The sequence below is a fragment of the Adiantum capillus-veneris genome, chromosome 9, assembly GCF_014529385.1.
Source record: "Adiantum capillus-veneris isolate H3 chromosome 9, ASM1452938v2, whole genome shotgun sequence".
NCBI classification, from domain to species: Eukaryota; Viridiplantae; Streptophyta; class Polypodiopsida; order Polypodiales; family Pteridaceae; genus Adiantum; species Adiantum capillus-veneris.
The window spans coordinates 33,648,435-33,665,860 of NC_140939.1; positions in this window are offsets into that span (position 1 = coordinate 33,648,435).

Consider the following 17,426-nt stretch of genomic DNA (forward strand, 5'->3'; position numbering starts at 1 on the left):
GTCCATGAAAACCATTTTGGTGAAATTGTCACTATCATCAGAAAAGTAAGGCGCTTGATAATGACATCTGACACAAGCGTCGAACGCCCTTTTATGACCCGTTGTTGCTATCCTATAGAGAGAAATACTTGTACTTGTGCATCTCACACAAGTATCAATCACCTTTTTATGAAGTACTCGCAATTTAAATTTGAACAGATTGTACTTGATAGTGATTGATAGGTACTATTTAAGACTATGAGGGAGTCAGAACCAAGCGAATAGAGACACTTGAGGGGTCTTTGGGACCTCTGTTCGCTTGGTTTTGACCTTATGAGTCCCTAGGATTAAAATATAGCACTTTTTAAGCCCACGGATGCATCCAGAACGTCCAAAAATCGTAGGATAGCTCTTTAAAACACTGAAATCTGATGTCTCTAGCTCAAGATATAGCCTTTTTAAGCCTAGGGCCTCATGAGGTCAGTACCAAGTGAATAAAACACTGAAATCTGACGTCTCTAGCTCAAGATATAGCATTTTTAAGCCTAGGGACTCATGAGGTCAGTACCAAGCGAATAGAGGCCCTTGAGATCCTATGGTTTTTGGATGTTTCGGATGCATCCGTGGGCTTAAAAAGTGCTATATCTTAATCCTAGGGCCTCATAAGGTCAGAACCAAGCGAATAGAGGTCCCAAAGATCCCTCAAGCACCTCTATTCGCTTGGTTCTGACTTCCTCATAGTCTTAAATAGTACCTATCATTCACTATCAAGTACAATTTGTTCGAATTTAAATTGCGAGTACTTCATAAAAAGGTGATTGATACTTGTGCCTCTATTCCGTGGCATTATTTTTGTATTTGGAAAACAACTCTTATGTGTTTTCTCTCATCGCACATCACATCCCTCATTAAGATTCACAGACATGGAATTTTGTGTACACTTAAGTTGGGCTCTCGAAAAGCATTTTGTACGAGTATGCATTTAAGTGATTGAGCAAACTTTTACGTATGTACTATGAGAAATAGAATTCCAAAAAAAAAACTTTTGTACACTTAAGTTGGGCTCTCGAAAAGCATTTTGTACGAGCATGCATTTAAGTGATTGAGCAAACTTTTATGTATGTACTATGAGAAATAGAATTTCAAAAAGAAACTTTTGCATTTTTCATAATTACCTCTCTCTATGCTAAGTTGGCGTTTCTTACAGGGCCCAAAATTGAGTCCAAGTTTGTCCTAATGTTTAGATTTTGCCAAAACTTGCAACATGCATGTGCTTTCTCTTGTGCTAAAAGAAGTTGTTTTTTAACTTCCCACCTTCTCCTCTTTTTTTGAACAAGTGCTTTTTATGTGTGTGAACATTTCAAGTAACCTTGCTTGTCTTTGCTTGCATCCAACCTTAGCAAGTGTTTTCGGGCTTGACTACATTCCATGTCGAACCATTTCTTCTTGGTGCTACCCTTCTTAGATCTTTTTCAAGACATGTGTTTTACCGAAAAGCATTCCTTCGCACAAGAGAAAATTACTTCTTTGAAAACTTTCCACTTGCATTCTAATGTTGGGCTCTCTTGATGCTCTATCACGGCTAACATTTGGTCCACCATATCATCATATATAAGTGCTCGTTTGAAGTTTAGACGTAGGTACAAATGATTCACATCATGATTGGAGGCTACATGCTCGGGTCTTTTACCACACTTGAGGTCAATACATAGCATCCTATGATCCGATTCCGGATTCCATTCACCAAGTGTAAAGCTTTGAATGCATTCTAGAGTGGCTTCCAAAAACAACATATAGTCAATCACACTATCACCATTGTGCTTTCTACATGTAAAGTCATTGGTACCTTGCCATAAAGATACACCATTTGCAATGAGCATTCCGGAACTATTGCACATATGTAGAAGTGACTTTCCATAGTGATCCAATGCTTTTTCATCATTAGAACTTTGATTATACATGTATGAGTCATCCATTCTTCTTGAGACATGCGGCATGTCGACTTGTTGTGTGTCGTTTTGTAACGTATTTGTGCGAGCATTCATGTCTCCAAAGACAATGACTTCACCTTGGTTTCTTGTAATGAAAAATGTCTTCCTCTGGTTCAACAAAGGGCTGATCTCTATCCATATCCAAGCGATCATAAAAGTTGGAGTTATAGTGAGGAATGTAGCAACCAACCACAAACACGACTTGACCATTGGGTGGATTGATTTTCAGCCATAAGTAGTGTTTATACTTATCTTCTTTGACAATGGAAACATCTTTCAAACCCTTTTTGATCATACATTTTATGCCTCCTTGGCCTCTACGTTGCTTTGCATTTTTGGTTCACATGAAAGAATGCACATCATATTTGTCAAATCCAAGAATTCGTTGCGCATCATGCTCCCATGTTTTGACAAGAAGTATCACATCGGACTCATTGGTAAGCTCATCAATGCCAATTCCCGCATTCCATGGATAGCCATTACAATTTCAAAAGCTTATTCGCAAGCATGAGCTGGTCTCATAGATCATGTGTCCCTATTTTTTGGGTGGACTTGCATCCTCCTCAAGTGGCTTTGCTCCTTGAGACGTACATTTTGTTGCATAAGAGTGCGATCCTCATATACATTACAACTCGTTCCTTTGAGATAGATCCAACTATTGTCAAGGATGATCTTTCTCTTTACCTCATCAGCCATGGAACATACAATAGGTCTTTCTCCCGAGCGAGGGACTCCTTGTTTTCTAGCTCGATGTGCACCATAAGCCATGATTCCGGACATGCCAAAGTATGTAGCAAAAAACTCTTTAATAGAAACCGCAAGAGATTGGGGTGTTTCCATGCTTTCCTCCTTGATTCCACGAATGACAATGTTCTTTGAGAGTTTTTGCGGTTCTTGCAATTCTTGAGTGTCCATATTCTCTATATTCTTTGCTTGGAGAACGGATTGCGTGATAGGAGATGTAGAAACCACATTATCCTTACATATATCAGCCCATGATTTGGATGCATTTCTCATCTCACATACATCATGTCATATTGTATCTATCGTTTCCTCTTTCATAACATGATCACTCTCAGCTTTTCCCAAGTGCTCTTTCAATACATTCATGTCCACAAGAGAGCGCTTACATTCTTGAACTTCTTTCTCAAGATGCACCAAGCGTGTTGTTTGCATTTCGAGAACCTTCTTGAGGTACTCATTCTCCACAACAAGAACTCTTAAAGTGCCATTCTCCATTGCAAGTGCGTGCAACTCTTCACCTTGCTTGTTGACGGTTTCTTGTAATGAGATCAAGTAAGCCATGATCATTGCTTCCGTTGTTGTAGACGATGTGGTTGGATTAGCATCCAAATTCCTTGGAGATTTTGCATCATTCTCCATGATGAGTGTGGATTTTCCACCCTTGCGAGTTCTGTCCGACATTGCTTTCAAGTCGGAAACAAAAACGCAAAGTTTTGACAATTTTTCAACTTTGAGATGCTGTTACAGCAAATCCTTCCATTGCTCAGAAAGAAAGAGGGTGGGGGAGAGAGAGAGAGAGAGAGAGAGAGAGAGAGAGAGAGAGAGAGAGAGAGAGAGAGAGATAGATAGATAGATAGATAGTTCTATTATCGTCATCAGAGGTTAAATATGACCTATGGGACCAAATGAACATGTCATATGGTGTGAGTGGAGGTCATAATTCACTCTCGATGCTAAAAAATGGCTGACATGAGCATCGCAATAGAGTCCACATCATGGTTGGAAGAGAAAGGTAGGTAGGGAGAGCTCATGGCTGAATATATGGGGAAAAGAGGACCTAATGTGGTAAAAAGATGACCACTCAAGTAGTGTGTGGTACTCACTATCTCGCACTCGACGAGGGTATAAGGTGCAAAGTCGTTGAGACTCATCACTAGTGTCCCAATGTCATGTCTTGTAGCGTAGAGAATGGGAGCTAAGACGAATGGAGGCAATGGTGGGGATCGCACTCAACAGAATGGGCTCAAGGATGTAGGTACGGGTTCGGTTACCTCGTTTAAAGAAGAAGAGAGATTTGTAGTTCTAGGCAATGTGTGTGGTGTAATGGCTGAAGAGAGAACCTCCGGATTTCTCCCAAGCCGTGATACATTGGCGTTGTAAGAAGGCCTCATTAACTTGGGAGTCGATCGATGCATCCTTGACCAAGTGACATGCATCCCATCTTCCAAACCATTTCTTGATGTCAAGCATCCACCTCAAACCTAGTATTTTGCTCTTGCATGTGTTTTGGACATTTTGACTTGCTTCATATGTGATTCGAGAAAGTCGATACAAAGGGGTACGTTGTATCTCAAGCATGTACTCCACAACCCTTTGTATGTCCAAGACCTCAATTGGAAGCGATCCGGACTCAAGAAGTAAGAGCATGTAGGGTGTTTGTGTCTTGACTTGGAGAAAGTTGGTGAGAAAACTCTTTTGGGCATTCTCAAACTCTTTCCAAGTAGACTTCCTGATGCTACCACTCCACACATCCACTCCATAAAGAAGCACCTATGTCACTCTCAAAGAGGTACTTTTTGAGAGACCAACACTTGATCTCTCTAGCATTGCACATGTTCTCAAATGCATAATAAGCCCTCTTTCCGGCTTCCAAGCGACACATTGTGCAATCCTTCCATTTATGATTGGATAGAACCTCAAGGCCAAGGTACTTGAAGCTATCTACCACTTCAAGTTTCTCATTTTTTTATACAATGCATGGATTTTCGCCATTGAGGGTGTTTACAAGCATAACCTTGATTATGGACCCATTCACAATCAGCTGACTATGTAGGCAAAAGCGTTCCAAGACACTCATAAGCTTTTGTGCATCTTCTAAGGTATGTAGAGCACTACATCATCGGCATAAAGCAAAAGCATGATCACCGCCTACAACCATTTCTCTTTATCTCCCTATCTCTTTATTTTCCTCTCTCTATCTATATCTTTGTCCCGACGGATCTATCTCTCTCCCCCTCTCTCCCTCCCTCTCTCTCTCTCTCTCTTTCTCTTTATCTATCTCTCTCTCTTTCTCTATTTTCCCCTCTCTCTATCTCTCTCCCTCTCTCTCTCTCTCTCTCTCTCTCTCTCTCTCTCTCTCCCCACCGAATAGGCAGTAGGTTGGACATCTTTTAACGATACGGTACCTCAGAATGGAGGCAGACATGCAATGTGCAGATTAATCCCTCAAACAAGGAGCTGTTATGAAGAGATGCTGCACAAGAAGCACAATAAAGAAGTTCTTCTTCATAGCACTCTACAGAAGCATCGAGCACTCTCACACTGCGCACAACACAAAACGATGGCTACATTTACAACCATAATTATTTGTTTATACTCAAAACAATGGCTACATTATGTAATTGTATATATATTTGTATGTATATATATATTTGTTTATGCATGTATGTAGGCAGTAAGTATGGGAGCATACCACCCAAAGGTTAGATGCTTCCTCTTGGGTATAGTCCTTTTTTAATCGTCGCGTTGCGGTCATTGATCCACTCATGCATGGATCACCGCAACGTACCTTTGGTTTTACCATTGTTGATACTATGATGATATCTAAAGAGGTGCTACTTAACCTTTGGTACTACTAGCCTCTACTTAGCTAAGTCTACTAGTATGTATATGTATCTACGTTCTTGTGTGATAATATACTTGTGTACGTATTAATAGATGAGTAAGTAGATGGGAAAGGTAAATCTCATATTGCTCTTTGTAATGTAGATGTCAGACGAGAGACCACCTGGTGGGAAGTAGACATCTGGCTCTTCTTTTGGTTGGTTCACATCCACGTGGGCTCCCACCCAGGGTGGACATCGCCTCTAGTGGACCCAAGTCTTGAAAGAATGTAAACAACTACCGGACTATAATGATTAGGTCTCTTATGGAAAAGTTGTTTGGGTGCATAATGGAGATGAAATTGAGTGATTGAGCTGAAGATAATGACAAGCTTGCAAAGGGACAAGTGGGCTTTCATCGATGCCATAGCACCATTGATCATCTTGTCACTCTTCGTGTTCTCATGGAGGAAAGTCGGTTGAAAGGCAAGCGATTGTATTGTTTTTTTATGGAATTTAAGAAAGCCTTTGATATGATTCCACGTAAAAATTTGTGGAGAAGGATGGAAGAACTCTAAGTGCCAAGTGAGTTTATGCTTGCGGTTTCTCGAATCTATGGGAAGGTGATTTGTCAATTGCGCATGGGAAGTGAAATTTCAGAAATTTTTGTAAGCACTATTGGGGTTAAACAAGGATGACCGTTGTCACCAAGTCTCTTTGGTCTATGCATCTATCAATTGGAACAAATGGTACTTGACTTTATGCAAGAAGAAGGCATTGAAGAGGTCACTATTTGCAATGCGGTAATTATGATTTTGTTGTATGCGGATGATGTAGTGCTTCTAGCACACACTTTAGAAGATGCACAAAAGCTTATGGTTGTCCTTGAGAACTTTTTCTTGCATAGTGGGCTGATTGTGAACGAATCTAAGACAAAGGTTATGCTTGTGAAAACCAACCATAAGGAGAAGCCATGCATTGTGTACAACAATGAGACACTTGAAGTTGTTGAGAGTTTTAAGTACCTTGTCTTTGAGGTTCCGTCCAATCACAAGTGGCATGCATGTGCTATGCATCGTTTGGAAGCGGGAAAGAGAGCATTTTATGCATTTGAGAACATGTGTAATGCGGGAAACATCAAGTGTTGGGTTCTCAAGAAGTATCTTTTCGATGCATTGGTGACACCTGTTCTTCTTTATGGAGTTTAAGTGTGGAGCGGGAGCATCTCAAAGTCTTCTTGGAAAGAGTTTGAGAATGTCCAAAAGTGTTTTCTTATAAAATTTCTTCAAGTGAAGACACAAACACCATATATGCTCCTACTTCTTGAGTCAGGATGTCTCCCAATTAAGGTTATGGGCATGGAAAGGGTTGTGGAGTACATGATAAAGATGCATCAAAACCCCTCACATCGTCTTCCTAAATTGCATGAAAATCAAGAAAAAAAGTTTGAAAGGCACATAAAAGAAACATCTTGAGCACGGGATGGATGCAAGACATAAAGAAGTGGTTTGGGTGATGGGATGCAATACACTTGCTACATGATGCTTCAATTGACTCCCAAGTGAATGAAGCTTTTCTACAACGCCTATGAATGACAGCTTGGGAGAAATTCGGTGGATCACGCTTTATACATTACACCACCCATATTGCCCCCAGCTACAAAATCATGTTCTTCACTGAAAGAGGAAACCGTACGTACACTTACATGCTTGAGCCTATCCCCTTGTCGGCGATATGCACTATCGCAGCCATTCGACTTAGCTCCCATTTCCTTTGATGCGAGATAGGACGTTCGGACAATGGAGAAGAGTCAAATCGACTGTGCACATTATGCTCACTACAAGTTTGAGAGTCTGAGTACCACACACTTTTCTTTCCCATTCAAAGTGTGGGCTCTCCATTGGGACTCTCATCACCACCATTTTGGAGCATCGAGAGTCACTCATCAGTCATACACATACTACATCACATGTAACTTTGGTCCCATAGGTCATATTTGACCTGCGAGGACGATAATAAAATCCCTCTGTGTGTGTGTGTGTGTGTGTGTGTGTGTAATGTACCCAACATTTTTTCAATAAAAGTATTTCATTGGCTTTGCAAATATTTAAGATTCACACTTTGTTAAGTCCTAATACGTTTAAACGGAAAGATCGGATTGAAATTTGGGTTCAGAAAATTGGGTTCAGAATTAGGCCTTTGTTTTTGTTTTTTTTTCTTTGGTGACGTTCGCGAATCTTATGCGCGATTTCTAAAAGGCTCTATACTTACAAGTTACTACTCTATCTTGAGAGAGGGAAAGAAAGAAGTATTCTAATTTTGACTTATCTCTCTTCCCTCCCTAAAAATACTATCTCTAAGCTTTTTCTTCACTCATAGATTAGGTTCCCACATAAACCTATTGTTTCACATAAAGAAGGGTCATAGTCAGATTGTGAACCCAATTTTCAATCCGATCATTCTGTTTAAACGCATTAGGAATTAACAAAGTGTGAATCTTAAATATTTGCAAAGCCAATGAAATAATTTTATTGAAAAAATGTTGGGTTACACACTCTCTCTCTCTCTCTCTCTCTCCACCCCAAGCGCTTACTTTCAGAGAACACTCGCCAAAAGGAGACGACGGACTGTCGTGCAACATGTTGAAATTGTCGCCTCGGAGACCTTTTTGTCTATGGCACCAAGTGTCCGGGGGGAGGGTCCGGAATCCCTTCCCCCATTATAATTGTATAGATAGATGTAGATACCTCTCCCTCTCTTTCTCCTTCTCTTTCTCTAGTTGCTCGATAAGGGCACTACACTCTTTCTTTGTCTCCTCCCAGATCTCTCTCTCTCTCTCTCTCTCTCTCTCTCTCTCTCTCTCTCTCATTGAATTCTTGGAGCTCAACTATGAAACTCTTAGAGCTCACCGACCTATATCTACCTTGGTAAGTTAGTAGAGAGAGAGAGAGAGAGAGAGAGAGAGAGAGAGAGATAGATAGATAGATAGTTCTATTATCGTCCTTGGAGGTCAAATATGACCTATGGGACAATTTGAACATGTCACGTGGTGTGAGTGGAGGTCATAAGTGACTCTCGATGCTTAAAAATGGCTGAAATGAGCATCACAATAGAGAGTCCACATCGTGGTTGGGAGAGGAAGGTATGTAGGGAGAGCTCATGGGCTGAATATATGGGGAAAAGAGGACCTAATGTGGTCAAAAGATGAGCTCACTCAAGTAGTGTGTCATACTCACTCTCTCGCACTTGACGAGGGCATAAGGTGCAAAGTCGATGAGACTCCTCGCCAGTGCCCCAATGTCATGTCTCGCAGCGTAGAGAATGGGAGCTAAGACGAATGGAGGCTATGGTGCGGATCACACGCAATGGGATGGGCTCAAGGATGTAGGGATGGGTTAGGTTACCGCGTCTAGAGAAGAAGAGAGATTTGTAGTTTGGTGTAAGTGTGTGGTGTAATGGCTGAAGCGAGAACCTCCGGATTTCTCCCAAGCCGTGATACATTGGCGTTGTAAGATGGCCTCATTAACTTGGGAGTCGATCGACGCATCTTTCACCAAGTGACATGCATCCCATCTTCCAAACCATTTCTTCATGTCAATCATCCACCCCGAACTTAGTATTTTGCTCCTGCATGTCTTTTAGACCTTTTGACTTGCTTCATATGCGATTCTAGGAAGTTGATACAAAGGGCTACGTTGTGTTTTAAGCATGTACTCCACAACCATTTGCATGCCCAAGACCTCAATGGGAAGCGATCCGGATGCAAGGAGTAAGAGCATGTAGGGTGTTTGTGTCTTGACTTGGAGAAAGTTGGTAAGAAAACGCTTTTGGACATTCTCAAACTCTTTCCAAGTAGACTTCCCGATGCTACCACCCCACACCTCCACTCCATAAAGAAGCACCGGTGTCACCAATGTGTCAAAGAGATACTTTTTGAGAGCCCAACACTTGATCTCTTCAGCATTGCACATGTTCTCAAATGCATAATAAGCCCTCTTTCCAAGCGACGCATTGCGCAATCCTTCCATCTATGATTGGATGGAACCTCAAGGCCAAGGTACTTGAAGATTTCTACCACTTCAACTTGCTTATTGTTTTATACAATTCATGAGTTTTCATCATTGAGGGTCTTTACAAGCAGAAGCTTGGTTTTGGATCCATTTACGATCATCTCCCTATGTAGGCAAAAGCGTTGCAAGACACTCATAAGCTTTTGTGCATCTTCTAAGGTATGTGCCAAGAGCACTACATTATCGGCATAAAGCAAAACTTTAAGCATGATCACCGCATTTCCGATCTTAACCTCTTATATGCCTTCTTGTTGCATAAAATCAAGAACCATCAATTCCAATTCATCAATGAGTAACCCACAGAGGGTCGGGGAAAGTGGGCATCCTTGTTTGACACCAATCGTGCTTGCAAAAAATTCTGAAATTACATCTCCCATACGTAGTCGACATATCACTTTTTGGTAGATGCGAAAGACTGCATGCATAAATTCTCTTGGCACTTGAAGGCTTTGCATACGTCTCCAAAGATTTCCTCGCGGTACCATGCCAAAAGCTTTCTTGAAATCCACAAAGAAACAATACAACTTTTTTCTTTCAATTAAGACGCTTCCATAAGAACTCGAAGAGTGACAAGGTGATCAATAGTGCTATGATGCTTTCGAAAACCTCTTTGGCTTAGCGCACGTTTACCGTTCTTTTCAGCCCATTCACTTATCTTCATCTCCATGATACATCTAAATAACTTTTCCATCAAAGAACCAACCATTATAGTGTGATAGTTGTTCACATGATCCAATTTTCACTCCAATCATAAGGCATGCCATGCTGAAGTGCAAGCTTAAACATATCGCATATCCAATATCATGTTTTCTTGCTTGTCCATTTAATCATTTCTGCCTTGACACCTTGAAGGTCCCCTGCCTTGCAGGTAGCAAGTTTCTCAAGTGCACAACATACATCTTCAATGGTAAAGAAGGGAGGTATAAACGGAAGGGAGATACAACACTCCATCTTATTAACATTGGGTTTCTCATAAAGGTTCTTGCAATGCGTATACATATCCTCAAGAGTCAAGTCACCAAAGCTCTCAACACGCTTGACTTTTATATTTTGCCAAAACTTGCCACATGCATGTGCTTTCTCTTGTGCTAAAAGAAGTTGTTTCATGACTCCCCACCTTATCCTCTTTATTTGAACAAGTGCTTTGTATGTGTGTGAACATTCCAAGTAACCTTCCATCTCTTTGCTTGCATCCAACATTAACAAGTTTTTTCAGGCTTGACTACGTTCTATGTCAAACCATTTCTTCTTGGTGCTACCCTTCTAATATCCTTTACAAGACATGTGTTTCACCCAAAAGCATTCCTTTCCACAAGAGCAAATTACTTCTTTGAAAACATTTCACTTGCATTCTAATGTTGGGATATCTTGATGCTCTGTCATGCTCATTTGGTCCACCATATCAACATATATAAGTGCTCCTTTGAATTCTAGACGTAGGTATGAATGATTCACATCATGATTGGAGACTACATGCTCGGGTCTTTTACCACACTTGAGGTCAATACATAGCATCCTATGATCCGATTCCGGATTCCATTCACCAAGTGTAAATATTTGTAGGTATTCTAGAGTGGCTTCCAAAAACAACATATAGTCGATCACACTATCACCATTGTCATTTCTACATGTAATGTCATTGGTGCGTTTTCATAAAGATACACCATTTGCAATGAGCATTCCGGTACTATTGCACATATGTAGAAGTGACTTTCCTTAGTAATCCAATTCTTTTGCATCATTAGAACTTCGATTATACATGTATGAGTCATCCATTCTTCTTGAGACATGCGGCATGTCAAATTGTTGTGTGTCGTGTTGTAACGTATTTGTGCGAGCATCCATGTCTCCAAAGACAATGACTTCACCCTGGTACTTGTAATGAGAAATGTCTTCCTCTAGTTCAACAAAGGGCTGAGCTCTATCAATATCCAAGCAAGCATAAAATTTGGAGTTATGGTGAGGAATGTAGCAACCAACCACAAACATGACTTGACCATTGGGTGGGATGATTTTCAGCCATAAGTAGCATTTATACATATCCTCGTTGACAATGGAAACATCTTTCAAACCCTTTTTGATCATACATCAAAGAATGCACATCATATTTCTCAAATCCAAGAATTTGTTGCGCATCATGCTCCCATGTTTCGACAAGAAGTATCACATCGAAATCATTGGTAAGCTCATCAATGCCAATTCCCACATTCCATGGATAGGCGTTGATCCGAGCCTATCACAAATTTTTGTTTATCATATTTTGTTGGTTTTCCTTGCTTCTAGAGGTTTACAATAAAAGAAAGAGTGGGAACAACCTCTTGGAAAAATTAAAAAAAAATGATTTTTTCTTGACTAGTTCACCGGAGGTGAAAGGTAGAGGGAGAACCTAGTGGTAAAGGGAAGGGAAAATATGTAAATGTGAAAAGAAAAGATATGATGTGGTTGTGGAGCCATGCACCCATGATTCAAGGGTCATGAGTGGCTCATATCATCATGGCTTGGGAGCCATATGATGATTCAAACAAATGGGACCCAAGTGGAAGACTTGGTAAAGGAAGAAACCAGACACATGATTTTGCTGAATTTTTAAAAACTTCTTCCACTCCGATCCAAGAAAAGTTGTCTTCATGAAAGTTGTAGCTGATGAGCTGGAGATTTTGGCCATATTTTTTTTATAATTTTTGCATCTACGGTCTAGGAGATATGGCCAAAATGGTGGACGCCAGTTTTTTCAACTGTGGTGGAGACCACCCCCTCTACCTTTACACACACACACCCTTCCTTTTCCACATTGAGACCTTCTCTAAAATCAGCCATTAGTCTTCTCACCCTCCTCTCCTTCCTCCTCTCTCTCAAGCTCAAAAACCCATCAAAGTTCCTCTTCTAATCACCTCTCAAGTCATGCTTAATCTTGTTGTAATTCATAAGTTCTCATTCAACCCCTTCCTATTATTACTAGATATGTATTGATTTTATGTAGATTCTTTACATTTTAAAATAAGGAAGCTCTTGGACTCAAGCTATGGAGGAAGGAGTGAAGACAACACAAGTGATGATGGAGCTAATTGGTCAACAAATCACTTGGAAGGAGCTTCTTCATTGGTTGAATGTCCCTAATCAAACTTCATTTGTACAAATTACACTTGGATCTTAACCTCGCTCCTAATCAATCTCTTTCCTGTATAAAGAGGCCTTCCCCTTTGTAATTTCAAGCCTCCCTCAGCCCCATTGAGCCTTTGTATCACTCACAAAGAGCCCATAAGCTCATTCATTCACTCTATTCTTGCACATCCTAGAGTGCAAATTGTTTCATGCTAGTAACCTCTCCTCCTCTTACTTATGTTAATTAAAAGAAATGTTTTATATGTGTGTGAGAGTGCTTGATGTGATCTTGGCTAATCCTTGAGTGATCGTTTGGTAATCTATATGCTATTTGTGTTGGGAGTGTTTGAAGTCATCCATTCCTTGTACACACACTACGGTTAATGCTTCATTCATAGTGATCTCTCTCTCTCTCTCTCTCTCTCTCTCTCTCTCTCTCTCTCTCTCTCTCTCTCTCTCTCTCTCTCTCTCTGTGTGTGTGTGTGTGTGTGTGTGTGTGTGTGTGTGTGTGTGTGTGTGTGTGTGTGTGTAGCGGTCCTAGTCCACGCTTCCAAGACTAGGTGGTGCCCTCATCTCATTTCCCTTGTGGCGCAATGGAGTTTGTTTTGGTGTAGAGGCCGCCATTCCAAATTTCCTTCGTCATAAACTGGTGCCCCCACTGAGGAGTTCTCAAGCAGCGCTCTATCAATCCTATGAAGGAAGATCCATCAAATTCTCCGAGACTTCCACTATGGTCTCCCCAAGAAGCTCGAGAAAAGAAGCGTCTTTATCGACAAACAGCACGTATGCGGGTAAAGAGAGTTAACTACACACACCCTTCTTTGCTTCAAGGAAAATCTTGTAGTCATCAAGTCCCTAGGTCAAAAAATTGTGTTGAGTGCTTTGTGGCTAGTGTGAAGACACTTCCTTTGAAGCCTCGACTTCAGGTGGTGAAAGCACTCTCAAACTCGGGTATTAACAAGTTTTTGGAGGGGGAGCTACACATCAATGGGGTGCGGTATTGGCAAGAGGCTACATATGGTGATGCACTCCAACTACTACTAGCAAGAAGGCTCAAGGTGGTTGAGAGGGTAGCCATCGAACCCTATGAACTCTACAAAGCTGAAGATGGTCACACCAAAGCTAGGCTAATCACTGGTGAGCAAATTCTTCGCATCTCTCAAATGGTGGGATCCAAGAGAGCTCAACTTCGATGAAGTGCTTCATGGAAGTTTGTAATTAATGCACCAATGAATAATCCCATTTTCTACAACTTTCAATCAGTTCAGAATATTAGGGTGAATGTGCGCATTGATAGAAAGATTTTTTTCCAACAAAGATTGGTCTTCTATTTTGGAGCTGAGAGGTTGAGAGAGATATTGCTGTCCCCTGACCCTATAATATTTCCTATTTTGGAGTATAATGTATCTTTTGATGTTCACATCTTCATCTTGCTTTAAGCATACTCCATGAATCATAGGGATTTATATGGACCTTTCCAACCTCTTGCTAGACAAACTGTGCATATAATAGCTAGCACAAAGCTTAGGTTCCAAAACATCATAAGGGACTTACTAGGCCCTCATCGTCCAGCTGAGATTAATGCATCTATCAATCCATTTATTCTACCCTTAATAAGATATGATTTGGGCCTAGACGTTTTCATCTTTGTGCTGTATTGAGAGGAAGGCAACCCACTTTTATGATGGCTTTCCCAAATTTTTTTGGGCGTAGTGGGGAAAATGCTGGGGATTTTTTGGATAACTTAGAGATGGCTTTCCTTGTCTCCGGGAGGGATGACGAAGCATTGAAATTGAGAGCTTTTCCTTTGGTGCTCAAAGAAGAAGCTAGGGTATGGTTCCAGGCTCTAGATCCAACCCAAAGAATTGATTGGGAGGGATTGAAGGTGGCTTTCCTACGAAGATTTCAACGAGCCAATTCGGCAGAAGAACTATGGCAACGGCTTCTGTCCCTTCATCAAGTTGACCCTCATGGTTATGCAACCTATGAGGAAGGTTTTCTGAAACTTTGGGGCCAATGGTCAGACTCACTAAACCCTGGTGAGCGAGCTCCCAATTGCCTCCAAAAGGATCGATTTATCTCAGGTTTGTACCCCTTGCTAAGGGAGAAGGTAAAGAGCAAATTTCCAAATGCTTTTGAAGATGCCTTAAGAATTGCTAGGGAAAAGAATAGAAAGATTCTCTATCAAGCCCAAGCTGGCCAGCTAGCTTTGGGAGGCAATATCACAACTATGGAAGCTTCTCACATACCTCCAAATGTGCCTAATGCACCAGACCTCAATAGAGGTCAACAAGAAGATATGCTCCAACAAATAAACAATCTCACAAACCAGCTAGAGGGGTTGAGAGTAAATCTTGTGCAGGGTGCAAGAAGGCCTATTGAGGGAAATGGTGGGAATCGGCCACCAATGCGACGTCAAGCAAGGGAAATTTTGTGTTACAATTGTGGGGAAATTGGCCACGGCATGTATAATTGCCCTCATCCCAGAAGATATGACTACCCTGTCAGAGGTCCTCGACAACAAGTAAGTCCACCCCGTGCTAGAGCTCAAGCACAAGAGCAACCGCAACCTCAAATTTTGCAGCCACCTCGTGCTCAAGCTCAAGCCCCTGCTACTCAACCAAATGTGAGCATCATAAGGATGGAGGAGGTCCTCAAGGGCAGAAGCAACCAGGAAGAAATAGCTAAAGGGAAGATGAAGATAGATGAAGTGGCTACAATGCCTATCAAACGTGTGCGTGTCCAAGATGAAGTAGGTAAAGAAACAAGCAAGGATGCAAGCAATGAAGCAAGTACATCTCGGGCAACTAAAGATGAAGCCAAGAAGAGAAAGACCCGTACTAGGTCTCAAATTGACATCTCTGATTTCCCTATGGGATCTCGGACACAACCTTATGACTTGACAGCTGATGTGAGTTCTCAAGGACCAAAGATTACTTGGCCACAACTACTTCATATCTCCCCAAAGCTTCGACGACAATGGTCAAAAATGGTGAGCACGAGGGCAAAGCGAAGTAAGCTAGTAAGTGTAATCAAAGCATATGGTCTCAAGGATATAGTGCCTTTGGTGGAGGCTCAAATCAAGGGACAACGGATTCCAAAAACTTACATTGACAGTGGAGCAGAGGTTTGTGTCATGACAGAAAAGCTAATGCATCAATTGGGTTTAGAGGTAATGGAATCAGCAAACTTTAGGGCAAAAATGGCCAATAATGTCTCTGTCACTTGTGTGGGTGTAGTGAAAGCTTTGAGAGTTTCTGTTTTTGGAATCACTACAGAGGTTGATGCTTATGTGATGCCAGTAAAGGGAGAAGGATACCTCCTTATTTTAGGACGACCTTGGCTCATGGGTATAGGAGCTAGGCAAGATTGGGCAACAGGAGACTTGGAGTTGAGGCCTCGCATGGGTGGCCATAGTCGGAAGGTGGTTTATAACCTAAAGAATGGGCGACACGAGAACCTTGAACTAGAGACGTCAGCTGATGAGTGGAGCTCAAGTGGATGCTCCTCATCCATGGACGAGGAAGAGAGTTCAAGTGAAGAGAGTGATAGCACTGTCGAAGTCATGGGCGTCACCATAAAGGAAACTACCTCATCAGAAGACAACCCAAGGATCCAAATGGAGAATGTGTGTGATGCCAGCCTAGAGGAGATGTTATCCAAGGATATAAAGGAAGAAGAAAAGGAGGGTTATGTAAATGTTCTCAAGAAGCATGCATCATTGTTTATTTCTGATTACACTCACATTACAGGTGTCACTGCAGTGAAGCATCATATCCATCTAAAAGAAGGGAGCAATCCAGTAGTACAAAAACTAAGAAGATTAGGAGTTGTGCAACAAAATGCACTGTTGTCTGAGGTGAAGAGAATCTTAGAAGCAAGATTCATATACCCAGTAGAAGATTCAGAATGGGTCTCCCCAGTAGTGGTGAGGCCAAAGAAGAATGGTAAATGGCGAGTGTGCGTGGATTACAAGCCACTAAATGCTGCAACAAAGAGGGACCACTTCCCTCTCCCATTTCAAGATGAGATTCTAAATGAAGTAGCAGGCCATGAGAGATACACAGTGTGTGATGGCTACTCTAGCTACTTTCAAATACGCATTGCAGAGGAGGACCAGAAAAAGACTACTTTCATCACACCATGGGGATGTTTTGCATTTCGAGTCATGCCTTTTGGTCTCACCAACGCTCTAGCCACCTTTCAACGATTCATGAACATGGTCTTCCAACCTTACTTTGGTAAGTCCATAAGGGTTTTCATAGATGACTTTTGTATTTACAGCTCCAAAAGTATGCATCTCGGCAAGATTGATGAAGGATTTACTCGTTTAGCTAAGCTGGGTGGACCACTAAACAAGGACAAATGTCACATTGGGGAGAGCAAGGTTACACTATTAGGGCATGTAGTGTCCATTGATGGAATCGAGGTAGATCCTGAAAAGATAGAAACATTGCTAAATCTACCTTCCCCGACTTCCATCAAACAATTAATCTCCTTCTTGCAAAAGCTAAGATATTTGAGTAGATTCATACACTTACTCTCCCAAGTGATATTTCCTCTACAACAGCTGACTCGTCAAGAGACGCTTGTTTGGAGTGAAGAAAGTGAAGGGCATTTTAGAGAGATTAAAAAAATGTTAGGGTCACTCCCTATAATCCTCCAACCTTGTTGGGAAGAAACATTCTTTGTAAACCCTAGTGTGGGAGAAGAATCCA